Consider the following 14,662-nt stretch of genomic DNA (forward strand, 5'->3'; position numbering starts at 1 on the left):
CAGAGACCAGGAATTCCTTCAGTATTGGGAAAGCCATGGCAGGAATGCCAAGCTAATGTTTCAAATGTTCATGGGGGACAGAGTTCTTACTTGTATGGGAAAGTGTCCTCACCTCCCTTAGTTAAAATGCTGAACTTAGCACAATAGTGTTTTAGTAACCTCAAGGCAATGAATAATTTTCTGCCGTGTTTCCCTGAAAATAAGACAGTGTCTTATATTAATTTTTGCTCCCAAAGATGCGCTAGGTCTTATTTTCAGGGGATGTCTTATTTTTCCATGAAGAAGAATTCACATTTATTGTTGAACAAAAAAATTGAACATTTATTATGTACTGTACAGTAGTTGTCATCACAAACCAGCATAAACAGACAAACTGAATCCTATCAAAAATTTCTTGTTACTACCATTATTTCTATGTACAACAATCTATGGTATGTACATTTACCGATCCTTTCATGCTCTAGTGTTCTGTTCAGCGGGCATGCTTCCAAACAAAAGCTTTGCTAGGTCTTACTTTCAGGGGAGGTCTTATATTTAGTAATTCAGCAAAACCTCTACTAGGTCTTATTTTCTGGGGATGTCTTATTTTAGGGGAAACAGGGTATTACAAGTATTGCTTGAATTGGGATTGATGTCTTTGATATCTACAAAACAAAGGGATCACCCACCTGATCTTTAGAATAGTTTTTATAGTCCTGGACAGGTGGCAAAACCAGAAAGTTGACTGAAGCTCTAGTGGGTAGCCATGCATGGCTAGAAGATGATGTGAGGAGGACATGAGATTAGCTGGTTTGCAAGTTGTATAGACATGGGCTCCAGCACTTCAGATCTTTGTTTTATCCTACAGAGAATTGGAAATACAGTGTGAAAGGAGGTGTTGGAGTAGAGAAACCAAATCATCATATTTGCAGCTGCAGAACTGTCGGAGCTGCCCTCTGCATCAAGTCACTTGGACACCCAAGATTAAAAAATGGCTCAGCCTGTTTAACAAGTTAAACTTGATGTGCTTCATTGCAAGGCTTGGTTTGTTTGCATGCTCATGTTTATGCACCCTCCAGCTGCAACCAGGCTCTCTGCACCAGTGGTTCTGAAAGCTGATCATGCAGAGCCAGTTACAAGATGTGTAAACATGCAACATACTAGAGATGTGAAGTATAAGTGGGATGTTACCATGCTTCTCTTCACCATAAATAACTGTATGGAATAAGGTGAACTGTTGTTACTTCTTCCCCAGAAATCATAGTTAGGAGAGATAAGCATGAATGAAACAATGATTTTTAAGCAAACAGCAGGATTTTCTCCCTTGTAGGGCTGGATCTACACTGTCATATAATACAGTTTCTGATCCCAGCTTATCTACTTTGAACCGGATTAGACTGATATTATCCAGTTCAAAGCAGATAATCTAGGATCAGATACTGGGTTATATGGCAGTGTAGATTCAGCCTAAACTGGGCAACACAAGAAAAACTGTAGCAACCTTCTCCCCAGAAACAGTGGTTTGCAATTTAGCAGTGTGGAGTCTCTATGGAAATAGCATACAACATGAGATGGACAAGTGCAGGGAAGAATTAACATGATTCCATTTAACTTGCCTGCAGAATGAAAGTAAAAAAATTGAGTCATGAAAACTTCTTGTTGTGTGGTTGCAACACAGAAGGTTTTGGGGGAGATATGTAAAAACAAGTTTTTGTTTTCTTTTTGTAGGGCCTCATTAATTTTTTTCTATTTGTTGGAGAGGGAAGTTTATGATATTGACATACTGGCCCTCTTATTAGCGTCCTTTAGTGAACGTGTTAGACATTAATAAGGCTCTCGTTTGAACCTATACCATAAACTAGTCCCATTTACTCACAATTACTCAGAGACAATAACAGTGGCCTACCTTTCAGTGTCGTGGTATGTGTGGGTGTGAATGGCATGGACATTACAAAGGTCTATGTAATGCTAATGACTATTGCTAAGAAGCCTACATTGAACCTCTTGGTCTTGAGAGTGATGATGTTTTACTACAGCATTACTTGCAATCATGTGGACAGCTAAGCATGTTGCATACAACTAAAAAGAAGAAGCTCTCTTCAGGTTTGGGGTCTTTCTTTCTCTGCCTTTTGTATGATTCCGTCAGGTGAATTTTTCACCATATGTTTACATAACTTTGGTTGTGCATTAAGTTATAATTAATTGCTATTGTTTATGTCTTCAAATAGTTTCAGACTTATGGCAACCTTAAGGCATATCAATCATCAGGGGTTCTGGGATTGAAAAAGTGTGATTTGGTAAGGTTTTTTTTTCTCAAGAGTTACTTGAGAAACTGCAAGTCGCTTCTGGTATGAGAGAATTGGCCGTCTGCGAGGACGTTGCTCAGGGGATGCCTGGATATTTTACCATCCTGTGGGAAGATTCTCTCATGTGCCGACATGAGAAACTGAAGCTGACAGAAGGGAGCTCACCCCACTCTCCTGATTTGAACCACCGACCTTTCAGTCAGCAGTCCTGTCGGCACAAGGGTTTAACCCACTGTGCCACGGGGTAAGGTCATCCAGTGGGTTTCCACACCCAAAGTGGGCAATTGAATACTGACCTCTAGAGTCCTAGACCCCTTCCACACAGCTGTATAAAATCCACAGTTCAAAATAGATATTGTGGATTAACTGCCTTGATATTCTGAATTATATGGCTGTGTGGAAGTGTACTTAGTCAAATGCTCAAATCACTACATTGAGCCATGAAAAATGTTATCAGAGGACCAATTTCCCCCTAGTTATATATCTATATATCTGTAGCTCTCTATTTCTATCTCTCAGGGAACATTTAGTTCAACATGTGCACAATGCAAGATCTGAAGTGTAGAAGACAAATCCAGCATCCAAATTGCACGACTGAGCAATGTAATGCTGTTTCATAGGAATTTCACACTTTTTTTTAGCCCTTGGCCCAGCTTCTTGTCCTATCTTCTTGGGATCTAGTTTACCAAATAGTGGATGCAGAATACCACTTCCCATCCCTCCCTGTTGTAAAAAGGAGTATCTTTTAGGTATAAAATGGTTCATGAGAGCTGAAACCAGAGTGAAAAGGTCCCCCACAGCCCTAAAAGGCATTGAGGAATATTTGAGTAGTAAACATGGTGTTTTCCCCCAGTGTGGATGTATATCCTTTTTCTAGAGTGAGAGGAATATTCTTTAACCTAGATCCAAAGTTGCACAATACGGCTGCAGTGTGAGAACACATGCTATTTTTGCAAACTGTCTTCACAGAAGTTTTCACTTGCAGTAAAGAGGAAGTAGTCGTAACTTGCTATCTACCTTTGATTCTTACCTGTTTTCATATTCCCTTGGGAAATGCTGTTGGGAAGGAAAAGGACAGTAGCAGCTGGAAATAGCATCCCCACTTGCCTTGAGCTCAGTTTGCATGGCACCTCCCACATGAATTAAGATAGAACTAAAAACTAGTGTTGCTTCAGCTTCTCTCCCCTATATATCTCTCATGAGGCTATATATTAGTTCTAACAATCGGAAGCAGCATTTAGTATGCCTCTGGATAAGCAGGGAACTAGACTGGTCTGGGGGCTTGACAGGCACAAGCTAGTCAGGGCTCCTGCTGGCCAGTTAGTCAGGGTTCCTGGTGGCCAGCCAGTTGGGGCTTCTGGTAGCCAGTCATTTGGGGCTCCTGGTGGGCAGTCAGTCAGGGCTTCTGCCTCTGGATAAGCAGGGAAGTAGATTGGTCTGTGGGTTTGACAGGAACAGGCCATTCAGGGCTCCTGGTGGCCAGTCAGTCAGGGTTTCTGGTGGTCGATTGGTCAGGGCTTCTGCCTTTGGATAAGCAGGGAGGCTTGACAGGAACTGGCCATTTAGGGCTCCTGGTGGCCAGTTAGTCTGGGTTCGTAGTGGCCAGCCAGCCAGGGCTTTTGGTGGCCGGTCTGTCAGGGCTCTTGGTGGCTGGTCAGTCAGGGCTTCTGATGGCTGGCCGGTCAGGACTTCTGCCTTTGGATAAGCAAGGAACTAGACTGGTCTGGGGCTCGACAGGAGCAGGCCATTCAGGGCTCCTGGTGGCCAGTCAGTCAGGGTTTCTGGTGGCCGATTGGTCAGGGCTTCTGCCTCTGGATAAGCAAGGAGGCTTGACAGGAACTGGCTATTTAGGGCTCCTGGTGGCCAGTTAGTCCGGGTTCCTAGTGGCCAGCCAGCCAGGGCTCTTGGTGGCCGGTCTGTCAGGGTCTTGGTGGCTGGTCAGTCAGGGCTTCTGATGGCTGGTCAGTCAGGGCTTCTGCCTCTGGATAAGCAAGGAACTAGACTGGTCTGGGGCTCAACAGGAACAGGCCATTCAGGGCTCCTGGTGGCCAGTTAGTTGGGGCTCCTGGGCGGGCCAGTCAGTCAGGGTCCCTGTGAGGGTGACCAATCAAGGCTCCTGGTGACCGGTTAGTTGAGGCTTCAGGTGGCTGGTCAGTCAGGGCTTTTGCCTCAGGATAAACAGGGAACTAGACTGGTTTGGGGGCTTAACAGGAACAGGCCATTCAGGGCTTCTGCCAGCCAACTAATCTGGGCTCTTAGGTGGTTCCCTATCGTTTCTAAGCACAATGGAAGTCCATCTTGGGAATTAGTTCGATGTAAGTTTTTTTGCTAGGAAAAAAGTATGAGAAGCAAGGCTTCCTATAATGAACACAATGAGCATTCAATTTTCTTTGTGTAAATGTGCCAAGCCTTGAAATATTCTGTTCCCAAAGCATGTGGAAGAAGAAACCAGAACTTTAAACTTCACATGGAACTGTGTTATAGACTAAAGCAGATGGTCAAAGATAGTAGTGATAGGCTCCAAAAAACGAACTCAGGAGATGATTTAGCTTGCTACATTTCATACTCACTGAAGTTTTCCAAGTATTTGTCAAAACCTTAAATGCCATATTGCGGTAATCTGATTTTTATTAAGTTATGACACAGGAACATAATATTTATTGCAAGTGATCTTTTGTATTTGCATTGTCCTTCATTGTGGTTTCTGTCGAGTCATTAATCTGTGTAGATTTGTTGAAATGATGGGTCTCGGCAAAGAAAGCAAAAGCACTAAATAAACTCTGCCTCAACTTTTTACCACCTGTCTTCTAGACACATTGGGCCAGAGTGCACATTTAGAACAACTGTGACTAACAACTGTTAACAATGGGAGAGGGAATAATAGCCAAGAGCGGAGACATGAGGGTTGCTGAAAGGCAATATCCTTCAGTGTTGGGAAAGGTCAGTCTGAAGCTCAATAGAAAAACCATTATGAAAGGCACAGGGAAAATGCTGCTTTTATGTTTCTGTCAGAGATCTGGGCCTTGGCTTTCTTTTCATGCTGGCAAACATTTCATTTCATTTAATTTCAATTATTTCAATCAAGGCTATTTTCTCCTCGATTGAACCCATGAAGTGTATTGAACATACTTTTCAGACTGTATTCCCTTTCTTCATCAGAAGCTGTCTTATAATCAAAGTTTGGGAAAGTTTGAACTATAACTCCCAAAATTACCCAAGCCGCACTACCACTAGACATCTTTGGGGGGGGGGGCGATTCTGGGAGCTGTGGTGCAAACATGTCATTCTCCCAAAGCTCTTCAGATATCATCTAGTATTGTTCATCTAGCTTGGAGAACAGAACATAAGAGAAAAGGTTGAAGGATCTGGACATGTTCAATTTGGTGGAGAAAAGATTGAGGGGTGACATGACTATTCTTTCTAAATACTTCAAGGACTGTCTGACAGAGAAACGTACAGGCCTGTTCTTTGATGCCCAAGAGGGTATGTTTTAATAGAAGCTAGATCTTCATTGAATATTAGAAGGAACTCCTTAACCTTAAGAGCTGTTTGGCAATGGAACCAATTGCCTAGAATGGTAATGATGGTCTCCTCTGAATAACTTCAAAAGAGATTGGCCAGCTATCTGCCTGGAATGCTTCACCTGGCGATCCTGCATGGAGCACAGGATTGGACATGATGGTCCATGAGGCCCTTCCAACTCCTAATGCACCAGTCCCAGCATGGAGCACAGGGTCGGACATGATGGTCTATCAAGCCCCTTCCAACCCCTATGCACCAATCCCAGCTTTGAAATGTCCCTTTGTAATTCAGAACACCAAAATCTAGAAAGGATTTTGGTATCTCACAATTGTGTAGTGCCTTTGCTTTTATGTTGTGGAAGTTGAAAGCTCTGTGGAATGAAGATTAAGAGACATATCTTCTCCCCATCCCATGCTGGGACTGGTGCAGTAGGAGTTGGAAGGGCCTCATGGACCATCATGTCCAATCCCGTGCTCCATGAAGATCTAGCTTCTATTAAAACATACCCTCTTGGGCATCAAAGAATAGGCCTGTACGTTTCTCTGTCAGACAGTCCTTGAAGTATTTAGAAAGAATAGTCATGTCACCCCTCAATCTTTTCTCCACCAAATTGAACATGTCCAGATCCTTCAACCTGGTAAAACATCAAACATCCAGGCATTCCCTGGGCAATGTCCTTGCAGACAGCCAATTCTCTCACACCAGAAGCGACTTGCAGTTTCTCAAGTCACTCCTGACACAAAAAAACCCTCTTTATTCCCAGATCTTTTCAATTGCTGCAAACTGAATTCAAGGAGCAAAAGTCTGCATTCAATTAAATGGGGAAGGAAGAGGAAAGGACATAATATTGCTCGCTCTTCTTGTAGGTTCAAGAAAAAGCAAACTGTTGCTCAGCCTCACCTAGCATACATGTTCTTCTTCATTATAAACTTTTGCCACCTTGATCTTACTCTGATGTTGCTCTGATGTGTCCCAGTTTCCACCTGTGAAATCGTTCATGATTTGCACCTGTGAATTCTTCTAGATCGAATTGTGAGAAAAACACTGGTGGTGATCAAATGAGGTGGCTCTCCATATTTTTGCTTAATGCTTCTTGGAGGAAAGTAGGGATACAGGTAGAGTGAATAGATGCCTGATGTAGGATTATTTGAAACTTAACTAACTTAAAGAGCTGCAAGCCATCTCATTGCCTTGTCATATTGCTGTTTTTTCCTCTGCTGATACCTAAAACGTGTCACATCAGCTTGCAAAAAGAGTGTAGTGTTGTCAAATTACAGCGAAAGCAAAAGAACAATGTCTGCCTTGCAAAGGTGTTTGCTGCAGCAGCCTTTTCTTGTGCCTAACACTTTTGGGTTCATTAGAAATTAGTGTGGCTATTAGTCACCAGCAATTTATTTATTTATTTAGATTGCAATCCCATAGTCTCTCAACATTTCACAAGTGACAACTAAGCCAGGAATGCAAAAATTATTGGTGAAGAAGGACACACAATGTCGGAGAGACTGCAGTAGGTTGCTTTTGCCTAAGTCTAATGGGAATGGCAAGACACCACCTTTTGCTCTCTCCTCCCATCTGTTGAGTTAGCTGAACCCTACCTTTGCACATTGAACTAAGTTTGCAGCCCCTGAAGTATGCTGATGAGAATGGGGCAAATCAGGAGAAAGAGAGAACAAGTGAGACATTTTGAAAGCATCTGAAAAAGTAGGAAATAGGAGAGTTAATTGGGATTGATCCAGACAGATTGGGACAGTTGGAAGGATGCAACCATATGCCTATTTAGCTTGGAGAAGAACTAAAAAAGGGAAGGGGCAATAACTTATTTGAAATCCTGTAATTTTACAAAGTTACTATTTATTTATTTATAAAATATTTATAAAATGTCTGTATTGTCTACCCTGTTTCCCCGAAAATAAGACATCCCCAAAAAAGAAGACCTAGTAGAGGTTTTGCTAAATTGCTAAATATAAGGCCTCCCCTGAAAGTAAGACCTAGCAAAGTTTTTGTTTGGAAGCATGCCCGGCGCCCGCCAAACAAAACTCCGTATCATGCAGGATTGGTAAATGTACAAACCAGTTGTATATGGAAATAATGGTAGTAACAAGAAATTCTTGACAGGAGTTACAGTTTGTCTGGTTTAGTTATGTTGGTTTGTGATGACAACTACTGTGCAGTACAAAATAAATGTTCATTTTTTTGTTCAACAATATATGTGAATTCTTCTTCATGGAAAAATAAGACATCCCCTGAAAATAAGACCTACTGCATCTTTGGGAGAAAAAAATAATATAAAACACTGTCTTATTTTCGGGGAAACACAGTAGCAAATATTTATTTATGTATGTATTATTTAGGGTATTTCTACCCCGCCTTTCTCCACAACGTGGACCCAAGGTAGCTTACAGCATACCGCTATATAAAGTCTATCAAACAGAAATACATTAAATAGGTATAACCATTAGGTAAAGGTAAAGGTTTCCCCTGACGTTAAGTCCAGTCGTGTCCGACTCTGGAGGTTGGTGCTCATCTCCATTTCTAAGCCGAAGAGCCGGCCTTGTCCATAGACACCTCCAAGGTCATGTGGCTAGCATGACTGCATGGAGCGCCGTTACCTTCCTGCCGGAGCGGTACCTATTAATCTACTCACATTGGCATGTTTTCGAACTGCTAGGTTGGCAGGAGCTGGGGCTAACAGCGGGTGCTCATTCCGCTCCTGGGATTTGAACCTGGGACCTTTTGGTCTGCAAGTTCAGCACCTTAGTGCTTTAACACACTGTGCCACCAGGGGCACCATTAGGCTTGTGCAATTCATCTGGAGGGTGATCCATTTTTGGTATCCGAATTTTGTTGGGTACCCAGATCAGTTTTTGGGAGCCTCGCAAAAATCAGCTAATAGAAAAATCTGTTTTTGGCTAGGTTGCCAAAAGATCTGGGAAGATTCGGCCAACTGGCGGCAATGGGGAACTTACAAGACTCCCCTTTCTGTTCCTGGGATCTTTTCCTTTCTTCCTTTCTTCCTTTCAAGGGGGCCTGGGTTTGAGGAATGAGGTTAATTCTTTGGGGAGGGAGTTTCCGAGTGTTGAAACAGCACCCAAGAAGGAACCTTCTCTCGTTAAGCGTAATCATATACAATAGAGTCTCACTTATCCAAGCCTCGCTTATCCAAGCTTCTGGATTATCCAAGCCATTTTTGTAGTCAATGCCATATAAACATAGAACAGAGACAGAGACAGACGCAGAGGCAATTTAAAGCTTCCAGCTTCCTGAGGATATGCTTGATTCTGACCACAGGGGGAGGAGCTGCTTCATCATCCACTGCTACGGCAACTTCCTCATTCCAATGGTGGTTGGTTGATTTTTATGGTGTCGTAAATTAGTACCACATATAAGTGGTACTTAAATTTCCTACTTGATAGTTGCAACTATCTTTCAGGTTGCTTAGGTCAACAACAAGCAGGAGCTATTTTTTATTTTAATTGTTGGTTGCTCACCCCCACATGGGCTGGCCTCGAACTCATGACCTCTTGGTCAGAGTGATTTATTGCAGCTGGCTGCTAACCAGCCTCCACCACAGCCCAGTTTGCGTGTCTAAAGTGGAAATCTGTCACTGAATGCCTGCAAACCTGACTTGGACTAGAAATAAACTTATGCTTACTAAGCAGTTAAGTCTCAGGCCACAACTACACAGTCATATAATACAGTTTAAAACTGCCAGTGTAGACTCATATAGTACCATCCAGTGCAGTTAAAGCTGCATTATATGAATTATATATTGACCATAGTTTCAAATTGCATTATATGATAGTGTAGATGGGGACCCAATGAAAATGGATTTTGAGTATCTGGTGAAGAGACTACACTGAACAACTTTGTTTTTCATTTGAGTAAACATGTATGAAGATACTGAGTGGATCTATGACCTATATTCTGAAGTGAAAAATATATGGGGATGTTTCGACATATTTGGGAAACTGGAATCTGGATCAGTGGGGAAGTCTATCTCTGTGGACCACCCTCTTTTTAAGACTTTAGAGAGAACAGATGAAAGTTAGATCTCTTACCATGGATGTCTGGCAGTAGCAAAGCAACGAGAAATAAAGATTTAGGAGTGTGGAGTGAAGTGTATTAACACTGCAGTCCATTTCCTTGTCATAAAGTGTTTAATACTGAACGGGTGAGTTGAAATGGGGAAGGGGGGTTGGGGGGGGGGGAATGGAGAGAAGGGATTTGCAAACATCACCACTTGCTTCAGTATGAGATTTAGAGCTCTTCCTCTTCGTCGAAAGGTCATCATGGGCCCGAGGGTTCTGACATTGTTCCTTTAAGTTAGACCCTCAACATAAACTATTTTCAACACTTGCCACAAAGAACAAATGACCTTTAGTAACTTGCCCGGAAGACAAATGATACATTAACACGATAAATATACTTCACTAGAATCACGCCTTCTGCTTTAATTTGTAATTAGATTTCTTTCTTTCTTTCTTTCTTTCTTTCTTTCTTTCTTTCTTTCTTTCTTTCTTTCTTTCTTTCTTTCTTTCTTTTTCCTCTCTCTTATGGCTTATTCTCCTACTTTGGCTTGACTTTTTATATACACGGTCCCTTTCCTCTATTGGGATTAGTAATATTCACTGATAATTACTGAGCGTACAGCTGATTTCCTTGCGTTCAGGGACAATGTGTCTTGTTCTCATCTGTTCAAAGTAGGCTGGCTAAACTGTGGGGGAGAGAGAAAGAGGTACGGGAATTCATTGTTAAGGCATTGCAGCCTTGGTCTCTGCAAGAAAAACACGAAGTGGCGTGAAAGCGTTTGCTGGTAAGTGTGGGGTTTCCTCCCCTTTCTATTTTCCACAAGAAAAAAAAACATGAGGAAGTGTTGTTAGAGCATTTACTGGTAAGTGAGGGGTTTCCCCCACTTCCATTTTCCGAACCACAGCAGTAGACTAAATAAAGTGACAGTGAATATTAAGGAAATCTTATCAGTGGGGATCGAGATGTAATTGAGACCTTAAATCTTGTGTACGGCTTGTTAAGGTAGTGTTATTAGGTTTATCTTCTTTTACATATCATTAGCTTTCCCTTCTTGGATAACGGCAAAGGGGAGAGCCCAACATACGAATGTGGTTTGAGAGTTGGAGGAGTTGCAAGATGGGTTTGTTTGATATAAACTAACTCCTCAGCCCCTGTCCTCTTAAATCTGTTTTCCAAAAACTAAAGGAAAGAAATATATAGCACAGAGAAAATGTCTTGTGATTAAATGTACCTTGTTTTTATTTATGCGAGAAATATTATTTTCACATTTGGTTTTGTTTAAAATTTGCGACCTCTTAGAATGAGTGCAAATGCTAGAAATGTAGTTTCAGATACTTTGGCTGAGGACAAGTAATTGGAATCTCCTGTCCATCATCAACAACAAACTGAGCTGGACATTTTTAAAACTGTTGACCTGGATTTTCTAGAAAATGTTCTGAGTGTCTTGATCAATTGCGATCTGACGTAGCATTTCCTACTTCTGTTCATTGCATTTCATCCAAAAAAAGTACACTGTATTAAGTCTATCTGCTCTAACAGTATTTCAAATGTGATTCTGCCTCCATATCTGTAGGAAAAAAGGAGAAAAGATAAAATATTTCTGGAGAGGGGGCAGAAATCATGGGCAGAGCAATTTGGTAGTGGTGATGAGATTGTGTGGCCAAAGTGACCACTACACTATAAGCATGTGGCACTTAAGGATGTTTTTCTGGATGTCAGCACCACCGAAATCTTCAGACCAACATTTTTCTGGCCCCAAAAAGGAGATCAAATGTATGCTCTAGTCCCAACATATCATCATCATCATCATTATCATCATCATCTTAAATTTTAAATAGTTCACATGGTCTCCATGTACTGTTGAATCACTTTTGAGAACCAGAAGTCGAATTCCAACTACTTTGGGTTTTTTGTTTTGTTTTTCAGTAGTCTCTTTGGTTCTGGAGAATCCAGGGGCATAGAAGTAGCCTTCAGATCTACTACAGTTCCTGAGTCCTTCTGGTTTGCTGTGGTTAGGCAGGAAAGATTAGACAGAGAAATGGAGAGATCTCCATTTGATTCTATCTGACCATTAGGAAGAACTTCCTGACCATAAGACCTGTTCAACAGTGGAACCCTCTGCCTTGGAGTCAGGTGGAGGCTCCTTCTTTGGAGGCTTTTAATCAGTGGCTGGATGGGCATCTGTTGGGTGTTGTTTGTGCTTTTCCTGCATGGCAGGGGATTGGACTAGAGGGCTCATGCGATCTCTTCCAACTGTATGATTCTATGATTCTATCCTTTTCATTGATGCCATGGGGAAGAACATTATTAAATCAGTTTGGTGTAGTTTTGAATCCTTTCCAGAGATATTTGCCATCCCTGACACCACCACCTGGTTCATTGCTCAAACTAGTTGGGCATCTCTTACCATAATCATTTGGGTTCGAGGCTCAGACTGCAGACTAACTCAGCCATCTGTAATGTTCTCTTATAATCCCTAATATTGACAGAATCATGCTAGCAGGACATTGTTGCAAGCGGTGGACCTACAGCCCCAAACTGATTGTCATCAGGACTGCAATTTTTGGTGCAGGTTATCAGGATATCAAAACCATCCATATTTCAAAATACAGTAGAGTCCCACTTATTCAACGTTTTGGATTATCCAACGCATTTTTGTAGTCAATTACTGTGTATTGAACTACTTTTTCTGTCAAATTTGTTGTATAACATGATGTTTTGGTGCTTAATTTGTAAAATCATAACCTAATTTTATGTTTAATAGGCTTTTCCTTAATCCCTCCTTATTATCCAACATATTCGCTTATCCAATGTTCTGCTGGCCCGTTTATGTTGGATAAGTGAGACTCTACTGTAGTTTAAATATTTCAAAAAATGGCCACTAATTCATTTGCTTTCATTATTATTTGAAAAGCAAATATGATGACCATGGGACTGTTTGTTTTTTCCATGCCAGGAGCGACTTGAGAAACTGCTAGTCACTTCTGGTGTGAGAGAATTGGCTGTCTGCTAGGACGTTGCCCAGGGGACAGTCAGATGTTTTACCATCCTATGGGAAGCTTCTCTCATGTCCCCGCATGGGAAGCTAGAGCTGATAGATGGGAACTCACCCCACTCACCAGATTTGAACCGCCAACTTTTCGGTCAGCAGTCCTACCGGCACAGGGGTTTAACCCATTGTGCTACCAGGGGCTCCATGACCATGGTATAAACTACTAATGCAACACATTTAATACATCCAGTATGTTAATCCTAGGGATGGAATTACCGTATATACTCGAGTATAAGCCGACCTGAATATAAGACAAGGCACCTAATTTTACCACAAAACTGGGAAAATCTATTGACTCTAGTATAAGACGAGGGTGGGAAATGCAGCAGTTACTGGCAAATTTCAAAAATAAAAATAAATATAGATACTAATAAAATTACATTATTTGAGACATCAATAGGTAAAATGTTTTTGAATGTTTACATAAAATTGTAATTTATGATAATAAGACTTTAATAAGATAAGACTGTCCAACTCTGATTACCCATATACTTGAGTATAAACCGACCCGAATATAAGCCAGCCAGGACCCTCACTCGAGTATAAGCCAAGGGGAGCTTTTTCAGCCCTAAAAAAGGGCTGAAAAACTAGGCTTATACTCGAGTATATACAGTATTCAAGAAAAAACGATGGAACTAAATCTATTGACTAATTTTGTAAAATAGAGAAATTTTCTGATGAAATTATAGTGGATATTTAAAATTATTCTTATGGTAATTTTTGAAATTTTTCGACAAAAGAAATATCTGTTTTGCTGTAATGAACTGCCTATTAAGATACTGCAAAATCTGCATTCAGATCATAAAAAAGGAAAAGCCACACAAAATTGATTTAAGGAAATTACTTGCCTTTAAGTCGCCTTATCCCAACACTCAGGAACAGCCTACTGATGATCAGAATATGTGATATCCAAAACCAAACCAAACACCCATGGATTTCTTTATAAAATCCAATATATTACATTGGCAGGGATAGAAAATTACCGCAGTGGTTACATCAATTGAATTTTCTTTATATGCCAGCCGTTTAGCAAATAATAAAACAATGTTGTAAAATGTGTATCTTTTAGGTCTAATTATGTGTACAAAATATGATTCTTGGGAAGTAAAATGCCCTGTCTGAGTGGATGAGAGTGAAAGTGCTTTGAATCCAATGCAACGTTTTGTTTACATTTGTTTTTAAAATCTGTTTCTGGTTTGAATCCAATGCAACACTTTTTTAATGTTTGTTTTTAGCATTTTAAAATCTGTTTCTGGTTTGATTTCTGTGATTTTAGCCTAGGTGTCCCATTAAAGTAATAGAATTACAGAGTTGGGAGAGACCAAACCAACCAAATCCAGTCCAAATCCATTCTGCTATGCAAAGATACACAGTCAGAGCACTCTCGACAGATGGCCATCTAGCCTCTGTATAAATGAATAAATGATACAAGTAATAAAAAAGAATAAAAGAAATAAAAAACAGAGATTCATAGTGGTATATAATGGATATATTCTGCATAGGATGCTTGACAGAAAAAAAAGGTTTGGCAACCTTATAGCCCAGGCATGGGCAAACTTTGGCTCTCCAGGCATTTTGGACTTCAACTCCCACAATTCCTGGCTTCAGGCCCTTTCCTTTTCCCCCTCAACCGCTTAAGCGGTTGAGGGGGAAAAGGAAGGGGCCTGAAGCCAGGAATTGTGGGAGTTGAAGTCCAAAATGCCTGGAGGGCCAAAGTTTGCCCATGCCTATTATAGCCAACCCACATTCCAAAACAAAGGGAAAGCAAAGCATA

The 14,662-nt window shown here is 41.1% G+C and overlaps 1 protein-coding gene across 3 annotated transcripts in view; it reads left to right on the forward strand.

Annotated features, from left to right (window-relative positions):
- sox5 (SRY-box transcription factor 5) overlaps positions 1 to 14,662 on the forward strand; it is an 824,881-nt gene that overhangs the window by 47,563 nt on the left and 762,656 nt on the right. Inside the window, exon 1 of one of the 3 annotated variants that reach the window (XM_062983192.1) lies at positions 10,407 to 10,620. The exons of the other annotated variants lie outside the window; for them this stretch is intronic. The gene's annotated coding sequence lies outside the window, so the exon portion shown is untranslated. Of the gene's footprint in view, positions 1 to 10,406; positions 10,621 to 14,662 lie in introns of those variants that run through there. 3 annotated transcript variants of the gene reach the window in all.

Source organism: Anolis carolinensis, chromosome 5, assembly GCF_035594765.1.
Source record: "Anolis carolinensis isolate JA03-04 chromosome 5, rAnoCar3.1.pri, whole genome shotgun sequence".
In the NCBI taxonomy this organism is placed as follows: Eukaryota; Metazoa; Chordata; class Lepidosauria; order Squamata; family Dactyloidae; genus Anolis; species Anolis carolinensis.